Genomic DNA, 13,775 nt, shown 5'->3' on the forward strand with positions numbered 1-13,775 from the left:
TGCAATTTGGTTATTATTTGATATTCCTATGTGTACCACTCCTTGGGGAACCTGAAAGGTAGAAATTAACAAGCAGGGAAGAATGAGGGTATTTCTTGGTTGCTAAACATTAATTATTGCTATTAAAACTTTATCCGCTATAGTTTGAATGTGTCCACTCCAAAATTCAGATGTTGAAACTTAATGCAATGTGATAGTATAAAGAGGTGGAGTTTTCTAGAGATGATAAGGTCATGAGAGCTCATCCCCTCATGAATGGGATTAAGGCCTTTATTAAAGAGTCTTCTTTAAAGAGTCTTATTTAAAGAGCTGCAGCACTCAGCTGGCTTGCTCTTTAGCCTTCCACCATGTGAGGACACAGCATTCCTTCCCTCTGGAGGATGCAGATCTCACCAGAAAACATCATCTGCCGTCATCTTAATCTTGGACTTTCTAGCCTCCTGAACTGTGAGAAAATAAATTTCTTTTCTTTATAAATTATCCAGTCTCAGGTATTTTGTAATAGCAGCACAAAACAGACTAAATCACCATTTCCCAATCATTAATAATTAATCAATTTTCTTTCTTTGTGACATGCTATTCTCTCCTTTCTGAAAGTCTCTTTATTTTTCTTCAATGACAGTACTCTCTGAGTTATCTTTCTACCCCTGTGGCTATTCATAAAAAGTGCCTCCTCTCACCAGGTGTCCTCATGAAAGTGACATCATCTTTAAACCCTGTGTGACAATCCCTGATGCACCACTATGATGCCCAGGGAAGACAGGGTGACCTGGAAGTCAACTACTTCCTTAAAATCATCCGACTTTTGGATGATTATCTGAAATGTTTCATCGTGGGAGCAGACAGTATGGACTCCAAGCAGATGCATAGATCCGCATGTCCCTCTGCAGGAAGGCCATAGTGCTGATGGTCAAGAACATCATGATGCGCAAGGCCATCTGAGGGCACCTGGAAAACAACCCAGCTCTGGAGAAACTGTTGCCTCACATTCGGGGGAATGTGGGCTTTGTGTTCACCAAGGAGGACCTCACTGAGATCAGGGACCTGCTGCTGGCCAACAAGGTGCCAGCTGTGGCCCATGCTGGTGCCATTGCCCCATGTGAAGTCACTGTGCCAGTCCAGAACACTGGTCTGGGGCCCAAGAAGACCTCCTTTCTCCAGGTTTTAGGCATCACCACTTAAATCTCCAGGGGTGTCACTAAAATCCTGAGTGATATGCAGCTGATTAAGACTGGAGACAAAGTGCGAGCCAGCAAAGCCACACTACTGAACATCTCTCCCTTCCCCTTTGGGCTGGTCATCCAGCAGATGTTCCACAATGGCAGCATCTACAACCCTGAAGTGCTTGACGTCACAGAGGAAACTGCATTCTCACTTCCTGGAGAATGTCTGCGATGTTGCCAGTGTCGGTCTGCAGATTGGCGACCCAACTGTTGCATCAGTACCCCATTCTATCATCAGTGGGTACAAACAAGTCCTGGCTTTGTCTGTGGAGACTGATTACACCTTCCCACTTGCTGAAAAGGTCAAGGCCTTCTTGGCTGATCCATCTGCCTTTGTGGCTGCTGCCCCTGTGGCCACTGCTGCCACGACTGCTCCTGCTGCTGCTGCAGCCCCAACTAAGGTTGAAGCCAAGGAAGAGTTGGAGGAGTCGGACAAGTATATGGGATTTCGTCTCTTTGACTAATCACCAAAAAGCAACCAACTCAGCCAGCTTTATTTGCAAAACAAGGAAATAAAAGCTTCTTTAAAAAGAAAAAAAAAGTGCCTTCCTCTGGGCATGGTGGCTTGTGCCTGTAGTCTTCGGTACTCCAGAGGCTGATGTGGGAGAATTGCTTCAGCCCAGGAATTCAAGGCTTCAGCAAACTATGATTGCACCACTGCACTCCAGCCTGTGCAACAGGGCAAGACTCCATCTCTCTCTCAAAAAAAAGTACCTTTAGCTTATGCTTCTTTTGCACCCCTTTAAATGTTGATATTCCCCAAGATTTCATATTCAACTGCTTGCCCATTCTGAATTCTTCTTGAACTATTGTACCTACATTTATGATTTATCCACTTACCATATATTAATACTTAAATGTTCTATTTACATCTCACACCTCCACACAGAGATACTCAATGACCTATTACATATCACCTCTTGGATGTCCCACAGATAATCCAAATTTATCTTAGCTCAAACCAGACTTATCATTTTCTCTTCCCATTGCTAAATCTTTTATTTCCCCCCACTGTCAGCCAAAACGAGTCATTGCTAGCACCACTCATCTTTGCTGATCAATTTTAACCAGAATTATGTTTGTGTTATCCTAGGCTTCTTCAAAAAGCCTGAGCCACAGCACTCCACAAAAACAACTAGTAATACATCAAAGGTTTTTAAAAGATAATATTCCATGCTGGTGAGGATACATTGTAAGGAGCACTATTACATACTCTTATGATTGAGTTGTAAATGTATACATTTCTAGAGAGCAATTTGATGATGTGTATTGCTACCAATATCAGAACATTCCTTTGGAACACTCTTGGGTCTCTGAAATAATGTAGTGAGACAGAGACCAGACTGGCAGAGAGAATCTTAAGAGACCATTCTGCCCTGGCCCGCACCAAAGTGAGCAGTAAGCAACATGTCAGGGTGAAAGTCTTTTTTTTTTTTTTGAGACGGAGTCTCGCTGTGCTCCCAGGCTGGAGTGCAGTGGCGCGATCTCGGCTCACTGCAAGCTCCGCCCCCCGGGTTCACGCCATTCTCCCGCCTCAGCCTCCCAAGTAGCTGGGACTACAGGCGCCCGCTACCGCGCCCGGCTAGTTTTTTTTTTTTTTTTGTATTTTTAGTAGAGACGGGGTTTCACCATGTTAGCCAGGATAGTCTCGATCTCCTGACCTTGTGATCCACCCGCCTCGGCCTCCCAAAGTGCTGGGATTACAGGCTTGAGCCACCGCGCCCGGCCAAAGTCTTATTACAAAACTGGAGGCGATCAAGAAGCAGAATAAGAACATTTTGAACTGGACATCACTAAAGAGGTTGCACAGACCCACAGCACTTCAGCATTACCAAAGGCTTGAAACCCATGAGAATCATGTGAAGCAAGTGGAGACTGTAAATATGCAGGAAGAAATAGTTTGATTTTTTTGGTTGATGCCTCCAGAGCGATGTGTGAATCTCAGAGTGAAGATGAGTTGACTCCTTTTGACATGAGCATCCAGGAGTTGGATAATCCAGGTGCAAAACAAATTCTAGAGCTTGACCGGTTTAAGGGGCAGTAGGGACAAAAACGTTTCCAAGACCCGATGGGCCTGGACCTGACTACTCACTCAGTGAAATGTTGTGAGTCTGTGCCAACAACCTCTTCAGCAATGTACTGTACAAGAGGAGTCATGTTGTTCACCAAGGAAGACAACCCCCAAGGCAATGACAGTGTCAAAGCCAGCTGGGCCAGGACCAAAGCCAATAACCACTGAGATACAGGCATCTTCCTTGACTTGATGCACCTGAAGAAACCTGGAGGCTTTGACATACCTTTGTTTTACAGAGATATCATCAGCATAGCAGAGGATGAGGATCTCAGGGCCCACTTTGAGGAATCCAGCAAGCTAGAAGACCTGTTGAGGCAGTTTTGAGCCAAGGAGATCAGGAAGTGAACACTCAGCAGGTTAAAGCTGAAGTTCAACAAAGATATAGTGCTCTCTGTGGGCATTTATAATCTGATCCAGAAGACTCTTAAGCCTCCTCCAATAAAATTCTATCGAGAAATAGATGAATCGGTGAAAACTAAGACCTGGACATGTAATGTAAATACAGGCAGTTTGCTTCTGCCTAGAGATACCATGAGGTTTCAGATCTATGGAAGGCATCAGATTATACTGGAGAAAGAGGAAACAGAAGAGCTAAAATAGTTTGATGAACCAGGTTTGATTCTCATGGGTTTAAGCCCTTGGTAAAGCTGAAGAAGCACCATTACCCAAGGCCCTCCTTCTTTGTGTACTCTGAGGAGTCGCCGATGAATGGGAGCTCAACCCTGTTCAGTGCTCTACTCATCACATGTCTGGAGAAGGAGGTCACAGCATTGTGCAGATACACACCCTGCAGGAACATCCCCCCTTATTTTGTGGCTTTGGTGCCACAGGAAGAGGAGTTGGATGATCAGAAAATTCAGGTGACTCCTGCAGGCTTCCAGCTGGTCTTTTTATGCTATGCTGATAATAAAGGGAAGGTGCCCTTTACTAAAAAAGCCACGGCAACCCCAGAGCAGGTGGACAAGGTGAAAGCTATTGTTCAGAAGCTCCGATTCAAATACAGAAGTGACAGCTTTGAGAACTCTGTGCTGCAGCAGCACTCCAGGAACCTGGATGCCTTGGCCTTGGATTTGATGGAGCCTGAACAAGCAGTGGACCTGACATTGCCCGAGGTTGAAGCAATGAATAAAAGACTGGGCTCCCCACTGGTGAATAAGTTTAAGGAACTTCTCTATCCACCAGATTACAATCCTGAAGGGAAAGTTAGCAACATAAAACACAATAATGAAGGTTTCAGAAGCAAAAGGCCCAAGGTGGAGTATTCAGAAGAGAAGCTGAAGAACCACATAAGCAATGGCACACTGGGCAAGTTTGCTGTCCCTATGCTGAAAGAGGCCTGCTGGGGTATGAGCTGAAGAAGCAGGAGCCACTGGAAGCCCTCACCGATCACTTCCAGAACTGACCAGAGGCCACGCATCCAGCTGCGCTTCCACATTGTAGCCAGGCTGCCTGGCCTTGTTCTCAGCCAGTGAAAACTGGTGTCAGCTGAGCTAGGAAGAGCCTGCCTGACAGAAGCAGAGGGATTTTATCTTTATGAGGCTTTCTGTTGCCATGGCAATGGTGTAGCCCTCCCACTTCGCTGTTCCTTACTCTACTGCCTGAATGAAGAGCCCTAACTTTGTACTGTAAGAAAAAAAAAGAGAGACTATACTGCCCTCCTGATGCCAAGTGTCACTCCGAGCAGCATTAAGGGAGTAAACAATGTGATGTCGGGATTTTTTTTGTTTGTTTGTTTGTTTTCGTTTGTTTGTTTTTTAGAGAGAGAGGGTCCTAGGCTGGAGTGCAGTGGCACAATCACGGCTCAGATCTTCCTCCGGTTCAGGTGATCCTCCCCTGTCAGCCTCCCAGGTAGCTGGGACTCCAGGCATGAGCCACCACGCCTGGCTACTTTTTGTATTTTTTTTAAGAGATAGGGTTTTGCCATGTTGCCTAGGCTGGTGTCAAATTCCTGGGCTCAAGCAACCTGCCCATCTCAGCCTCCCAAAGTGCTGCAAAGCTCTGGGATTACAGGCATGAGCCATCAAACATGGCGTGATGTCTTAAGATCAGTTTATCAGAATGATTTTTCACAAAAGTTTATACTGAACTCCTCTTGAAATCACATCATCCATGTTATCTTCTCAAGCCATTTGTCTTCCACGATTATAACAACTCACAACTCATTACGTCAGGAATCAGGGCTGATGATAGAAGTCTGACTGCAAATGCAGACACCTCTCTCAATTTGAAGGGGTTTATGCTCATGAGTCTCATCCAGTGCTAGTTTCTTTCTCTTGCACCTTCTTAGAATGCTAGATATCAGGCCCCAGTCAGCCAGCCTCAAGACACTCTGATATTTCTGTTGCAATATTGTATAGATCCTAAGTAGCTAATATGAAAAGAGCAAAGAATTCTAACTCTATCATACTATACTCCAATCACAAAAGGAGACTTTCTACTCATTTGAAGGGGCACTTTCTGATGGCGCCTGGTGGCATTTTGCATTAAATAAAATTTACTTTGCAGCAAATAAAATGTAATGCAAAATGCCATCAGGCACCACCAGAAAGTGCACCTTCAAATGAATGGAAAGCTCTATTCAGAGAAATCAAGGAAGCAAAGAATGCAGACCACCTGGCGAATGAATTGGAGATATAATGTGGTACTTTAGCCTCTAGGGCCTGGTGCCCCAAGTGGTGGTGCCCAAAGTGGTGCACCCGAAATCTGTTTAGGGATCTCCATTCTATCTTATGTCTTCTCAACATATATCAGGAATCTCCAGAAATTTATTCTCGATTCCTCCTGAATAAATTTATCCTAAGTCAATAAGTAGAGACATGAGAAAAGATTTGTGGTCTAGGATGTTCAATGCAATATAATTTATAAAAAATTAAAAATATTAAAAACAACCTAAATGTCCAGAAGACATTACAAATTAAAGTACTATGAATATTTTTCTGCCATTAAAAATTATACATTGGAATAATATAATGTCATGAAAGAGTGCTCATAATACAATATTCAATAAAAAATAGGATATACAAGTGTTTATAAATATCATTCAATTAAATGTCTAAATATACATGTGCATTGAAAAGAAGAATTGAGGAAATGATGATGAGATTAGAGGAGATTTTCCTGCAATATGTAGTTACTATTTTTAGAATAAAAAAATAGAAGAGATATTAGGTTGTCTCTGGCTAATTAATTAGTATCTGGTGATATATAGTTTTTATTTACATGTTGTCTTCCTCCAATTAGATTTGAATATCCTGGAAAGCAAAGATCTTGTTTGCTATTCTTTAGTGTTTCTGTCTTATAACACAGAGCTTTTTGCACACAAAGGCAATCAACCAGTAACTCTGAGGAGAAATAGCTAACGCCATCAGTTCAGTGATCACTTCTAGAAAGGCCATATGGTCAATCTGTCAACAAAATGAGTGGTGGCTAACTTCATTCTTCTACAGCAATGAAGATGCCAAAATTCCACGTGTAGAGGAACAGCAATAAAATGAGGGTCACACACATCTGGGTTCCAATTCCAACTTCACCGCTTAATGGCTAAGTGATTTTGACCAAGTTATCTACTTCTGTGAGCCCGTTTGAGCACTAATAAGAATACCACTCCTCACAGTGGTTATGAAAATTAAAGAAGATACAGTGCCTGGCAAATCATTGGTATTTTCCCTTTTCCCTATTGAAGCATGGCTCATTTTACTGAGAAAATTACATTGTAAATAATTAAAAGTGTCATCAGCTCCCACAGTTTGTTAAATATCTTCTTTTGAAGAACTCAAAGGATCTAAAATTAAATTTTACATGATATCTGTATTGGACAGAATCCACCAACATCTGGAAAACTGGAGGCCAAATTTTTTCTTTTTGCCGAAATTAGGTTTTTTGGTATTTTCTTGGAAACCTCTTGCTGTTTTATCAAATCTGATTAAGGAGGGACATCCAACTCCCCAGGGACTAGAGTTAACATTAGATATGAAAGACTCATAGAGACAAGAGAGATGAGTAATATGTTTCAGCTCATTTATTTTCAAAAGCTTCTCTAGGTAGGAGAAAAGAAGAATGGAAGGAACTTGTAAAGAATGACCAGTTTTATGAGGCAAAATGATATCCCTTTCATAATTTAATACTAGGAAGGAAGATTACCTTTGATAAAATAGTTATCTTAGAACTGTAGTTAGAAATGGAGTGATATTTCTTTTGTGTTCCTCCCTTATAGTATGAGGATATTATAATGAATTTAATAAGGTTATATGAAAATTTATTCCTTTTTATTATTATACTTTAAGTCCTGGGATACATGTGCAGAACATGCAGGTTTGTTACATAGATATACATGTTCCATGGTGGTTTGCTGCAACCATCAACCCGTCATCTACATTAGGTATTTCTCCTAATACTATCCCTACCCTACTCCCCCAAACTCCGACAGGCCCCAGTATATTATGTTCCCCTCTCTGTGTCCATGTGTTCTCATTGTTCAATTCCCACTTATGAGTCAGAACATACAGTGTTTGGTTTTCTGTTCCTGTGTTAGTTTGCTGAGAAGGATGTTTCCAGCTTTATCCATGTCCCTGCAAAGAACATGAACTCATCCTTTTTGATGGCTGCAAAGTATTCCATAGTGTATATGTGCCATATTTTCTTTATCCAGTCCATCATTGATGGACACTTGGGTTGGTTCCAAGTCTTTGCTATTGTGAACAGTGCTGCAATTAACATATGTGTGCATGTGTCTTTATAGTAGAATGATTTCTAATCCTTTGGGTGTATACACAGTAATGGGATTGCTGGGTCAAATGGTATTTCTGGTTCTAGATCCTTGAGGAATCGCTGTCTTCCACAATGGTTGAACTAATTTACACTCCCACCAACAGTGTAAAAGCGTTCCTATTTCTCCACATCCTCTCCAGCATCTGTTGTTTCCTAACTTTTTAATGATCACCATTCTAACTGGCATGAGATGGTATCTCATTGTGGTTTTGATTTGCATTTCTCTAATGACCAGTGATGATGAGCTTTTTTTCATAAGTTTGTTGGCTGCATAAATGTCTTCTTTTAAGAAGTGTCTGTTCATATCCTTCACCCACTTTTTGAAGGGGTTGTTTGTTTTTTTCTTGTAAATTTGATTAAGTTCCTTGTAGATTTTGGATGTTAGCCCTTTGTCAGATGGATAGATTGCAAAAATTTTCTCCCATTCTGTAGGTTGCCTGTTCACTCTGTTGAGAGTTTCTTTTGCTGAGTGGAAACTCTTTAGTTTAATTAGATCCCATTTATCAATTTTGGCTTTTGTTGCCATTGCTTTTGGTGTTTTAGTTGTAACGTCTTTGCCCATGCCTGTGTCCTGAATGGTATTGCCTAGGTTTTCTTCTAAGGATTTTACGGTTTGGGGTTTTACATTTAAGACTTTAATCCATCTTAAGTTAATTTTTGCATAAGGTGCAAGGAAGGGGTCTAGTTTCTGTTTCCTAATACAGCTAGCCAGTTTTCCCAGCACCATTTATTAAATAAAGAATCCTTTCCTCATTCCTTGTTTTTGTCAAGTTTGTCAAAGATCAGATGGTTGTAGATGTGTGACATTATTTCTGAGGCCTCTGTTCTGTTCCGTTGGTCTATATATCTGTTTTGGTACTAGTACCATGCTGTTGTGGTTACTGTAGCTTTGTATTATAGTTTGAAGTCAGGCAGTGTGATGCCTCCAGCTTTGTTCTTTTTGCTTATGATTGTCTTGGCTACATGGGCTCTGTTTTGGTTCCATATGAAATTTAAAGCAGTTTTTTTCTAATTCTGTGAAGAAAGTCAATGGTAACTTGACAGGGATAGCATTGACTCTGTAAATTACCTTGCGCGGTATGGCCATTTTCCTATCCCTAAGCATGGAATGTTTTTACATTTGTTTGTTCCTCTCTTATTTCTTTGAGCAGTGGTTTGCAGTTCTCTTTGAAGAGGTCTTTCACATCCCTTGTGAGTTGTATTCCTAGGTATTTTATTCTCTTTGTAGCAATTGTGAATGGGAGTTCACTCATAATTTGGCTCTCTGTTTGTCTATTACTGGTGTATAGGAATACTTGTGATTTTTGTGCACTGATTTTGTACCCTGAGACTTTGCTGAAGTTGCTTATCAGCTTAAGGAGATTTTGGGCTGAGACGATGGGGTTTTCTAAATATATAATCATGTCATCTGCTAACAGAGATAATTTGACTTCCTCTCTTCCTATTTGAATACCCTTTGCACTCAGAGAAACATACAAAATTAAAGGATTTATTATACTCACAGGCCCTAGAATGGGACACAGACCACACCATGCAAGGGGCCTCGTGGGAAGAGTACTAAAGAAGCAGACTCAACCAAGCAGGAGTGGAGCCAAGAGAAAGGACCCCTGGGCAAGTGGATTTACTAGGAGTCCAGCTGAAGTACACAAGCAAAAAACATGAGGGGGTTTCATCGGTGCATTTGAATGTCTCTAGGTCACAGTCAAGTTATGGTAAAAAGTTAACTTGTAGTAGGGACCAGCTTCATCCAACTGGTGCACCTGGTTGCTTAGGCAAGATGCTCACAGCTTGTTTGTGGACATGTTGAGACACCAGAAATATATGAAGCTTTAAAAATTTACAACATACCCTTCCTCTGAAAGGTAGTTCAAGGATAGTTGCAATAATAAGCTTCGACTATTTGTGCATTAAGCAAGCCAGTCATTTCAGCAGGGGAAAAAAACAGTGATAATGATTGGCTGAATTTTAGTGTATGTAACTCAAGGCTGTTTAATGCTACGTCTGGGTACAGTTCCATAAAAAATGGTCTCATTCCCTACCATGCTTTGGAAAATACTGCTTCTGTTAGTTATAATATCATCCATATTGCAGAATTCTTGATCCTTGTCCTACAAAATCTTTAGTATGTGGTTTTTGTTCTCTTGGTCTCAAGATGGTTCCTCTATGTCCTTCAGATACCACATCCTCATTCCAGGCAGGAGGAAGGAGTGAGGACACCAGAGCGAGTGTGCCAGCTGGTCTTTGATTTTTCATTGAAAAATAATAGTTTTCCTAATATTCTTACCCAGTAGAAGGCAGCTTGCATCTCACTGGGCAAAATTATGTTACTTGCCGATTCGTAAGTGCAAAAGAAGCTGGGAAATCATCATCATGAAACATTTTTTTTCTCTGCAAGTTCATCAGATACTCTATCAAATCCATTTTCATCCCTAGAGACATCTCTCCTGGTGTGCTCTGTCATCCCACCCCAATCTGAGCTGGATACACCGTAGGCTGGATGCTCAGTCAGAAAACTTGGGACACTTATATTTCCACCATCTTAGAAATTTTCTTCCTTACTCCGGTGTTATATCCTCTGTTTCTTGGCTGCTTAGTTCTTGGTTTACTCCCTTGTTTGGTGGTTCTCATCCTTCAGTAGCTTTTTGAAAGGGGAAGTAAATATTTGAGACCTTACATGTCTGAACATGTCTTCTATCTAGTATCAAACTCGACTGGTAGCTTGGTTGAGTAGAATTTTAGATTGAAAATAATTTTTCTGGCAGGGTGCAGTGGCTCACACCTGTAGTCCCAGCACTTTGGGAGGCCAAGGTGGGCAGATCCCCTGAGGTCAGGAGTTTCAGAAAAGCCTGGCCAACATGGCGAAAGGTCTCTACTAAAAACACGAAAATTAGCCAGGTGTGGTGGTGGGTGCCTGTAATCCCAGCTACTTGGGAGGCTGAGGCAAGAGAACGCTCGAACCCAGGAGGCGGAGGTTGCAGTGAGCCGAGATCACACCACTGCACTCCAGACTGGGCAACAGAGTGAGACTCTGTCTCAAAAAAAAAAAGAAAGTAATTTTTCTTTGGCATTTGAAGGCATTGCTTTCCTATGATTCCAGTGATTGAGAAGTCTGGTCACATTCTTATTCCAGAAGTTATGTATATATTCTATTTTTCTCTCTGAAGATTTTCAGTGTGCTCTGTCACTGGTGTTGTAAAAGTTGGCTTGATTCCTTATTTATTAGGCAGTTGTGGGCCTTCGTAATCTGGGGATTTATGTCCTTCAAATCTAGGAAAAGTTCTCTTACTCCTTCTTTGATCATATATTTTTGTTTCCTCTGTTCTCGTTACCTAGAATGACTATTAATTAAATATTGCACCTATTGGATGCTCCTTTTAGTTTATTGTTTTTGTTTTTTCTCGTTAACCATCTCTCTTCCTATTTATTCTACTTTCTCATGATTAGTATTTGCATAATATATCTTTTCTATCATTTCACTTTTAATCTATGTGTTTCTTTTGATTTCATGTACATGTCTTGCAAACAAATACAATGTGATCTTGCTTTTTATCCAATCTGACAATCTTTGCCTCTTAATGGGTTTAGTTCATTTACATTTATTGTAATTATTGATATGGTTGGATTTAAGTCTTGCTGTTTGTTTCTTATTCATCCTATGTGTTCTTTGTTCTTTTTACACCTCCTTTACTGGTATCTATTGAATTAGTTATTACTTTAATACAATATCAAAGCATACAACATTTTAATGCACTATATTAATACAATATATTTAATAAAATATTTGATTGTATCTATTACCTTTTTAGTTATACTTCTTTGTTTACTTTTTGTTTTACCTTGAATTAGCATTTTACAGTTCACATGTAATGTAAGAACCTAACAACACAATGCTCTCACTTACCCCTTCCATGTTCCTTGTGTTGATTTTGTCAAAAATTTTAGTTCTATATATGTTATAAAACTTATAATATATTATTATTATTATATTCACTTTGAACAGTCTATTGTCTTTTAGAATATCAAGGAACAAGAAAAATTATTGTCATTATTATTATTTTGAGACAGAGTCTCTCTCTGTCACCCGGGCTGGAGTGCAGTGGTGCAATCTCGGCTTACTGCAACCTCTGCCTCCTGGGTTCAAACAATTTTCCCCTTCAATGTCAGAGTAGCTGGGACTACAGGTGTGTGCCACCATGCCTGGCTAATTTTGTATTTTTGTTGGTAGAGATGGGGTTTCACCATGTTGGCTGGTCTCAAACTCCTGACCTCAAATGTTCTGCCCACCTCAGCCTCCCAAAGTGCTGGGATTACAGGTGTGAGTCATAGCTCCCAGCCTCAAGGAACAGGAAAAAAGTATTTTTTAATAATTACTCACATATTTACTATTTACAGTATTCTTCATTTAGGTTTGAGTTTGTTTTATGTTATTTTCCTTCATCCTGAAGAACTTACTGTAACATTTCTTGTAGTACAAGTTTGGTGGTATCATATTCTGTCAGCTTTTTTTTTAATATCTTCTTTTTTAATTTCTTTTTTTTTTTTTGTGACAGGTCTCAGGTCTTTCTTTGTTGCATAGGCTGGTCTGGAACTACTAGGCTGAAGCAATCATCCTGCTTCAGTCTCCCAAAGTGCTGGGATTACAGGTGTGAGCCACCAGCCTTAAAATATCTTTATTACCTTCATTTTTAATGGATATTTTCCTTCTAGGCTAACAGTTTATTTTTTCTCTCAGTACTTTTCTGTCATCAGTACAACTGATGTCATTCAGTTGTCTTCTGTCTTGCATTAGTTCTGATGAGAAGTTCAGCAGTCATATCTATTATTGTTGTCCTGTATTTAATACATCCTTTCTTCCTCTCCAGTTGCTTTCAAGATTATCTTTGATTTAGCAATTTTACTATGATGGGCATACCTATGATTTTCTTTGTGTTTATCCTGATTGAGGTAAGTTGAGCCTGTTGAATCTCTAGGTTGATATTTTCCATCAAATTTGAATTTTTTTTTAGTCAAAATGTCTTCAAATACATTTTTCTGTCTCTCCTTTGCCTTGGACTCTAATTACAAATATGTTAGACCACTCAATATTTTTCCAAAGGTCACTGAAGTTGGTTCTTTTTTTCTGCAGTCATTTTTTTCTCTGTGTTTCTGTTTTGCTAGCTCCTATTGATGTGTTTTAAAGTTTATTGATTTTTTTTTCCCTTCTGCAGTGGTCAAATTAATGTTAACCTCAGTCAATAAATTTTTTATTTCATGTTTTTTTTTTTTAGAATTTCCACTTGCTTCTTTAAAATAGTTTCCATTTCTGTATTGAAATTTCCCATCTGATCATTCATTTTTTATACATTTTCTGTTATGCCCTTGAACATATTTATAAGTTATTTTACAGTCTTTGCTAATTCCAATACCTGTGCCATATCTCAATATCTGGATTTGCTTCTACTGAATGTCATTTCTCCCTATTATGGTTCCTGTTTTCTAGTCTCTTTATAGATGAATAATTTCTTTTATTGAAGTTGGACATTATGGATAACACAATGGATTTTACTGTCTTCTTTTAAGACTGTTAAATATTGCTCTTGCAGATAGTTAACTGGTGATTTAGTTTAATCTTGCTGAAGCTTAGTTTTACTATGTATTAGGCCAGGTGAAGAGTTACCTTTACTCTAGGACTGACTTAGCCCTTCCCTTAAAGTGTAACCTTTCTATGTTCT

At 39.9% G+C, this 13,775-nt stretch overlaps 2 pseudogenes; both read left to right on the forward strand.

Moving 5' to 3' along the window:
* The first annotated feature begins 746 nt into the window (after positions 1 to 746).
* LOC112606927 lies at positions 747 to 1,736 on the forward strand (annotated as a pseudogene).
* A 1,750-nt stretch (positions 1,737 to 3,486) lies between these two features.
* Positions 3,487 to 4,699, forward strand: LOC112630362 (annotated as a pseudogene).
* Positions 4,700 to 13,775: the final 9,076 nt, after the last annotated feature.

This window comes from Theropithecus gelada, chromosome 1, assembly GCF_003255815.1.
Source record: "Theropithecus gelada isolate Dixy chromosome 1, Tgel_1.0, whole genome shotgun sequence".
NCBI classification, from domain to species: domain Eukaryota; kingdom Metazoa; phylum Chordata; class Mammalia; order Primates; family Cercopithecidae; genus Theropithecus; species Theropithecus gelada.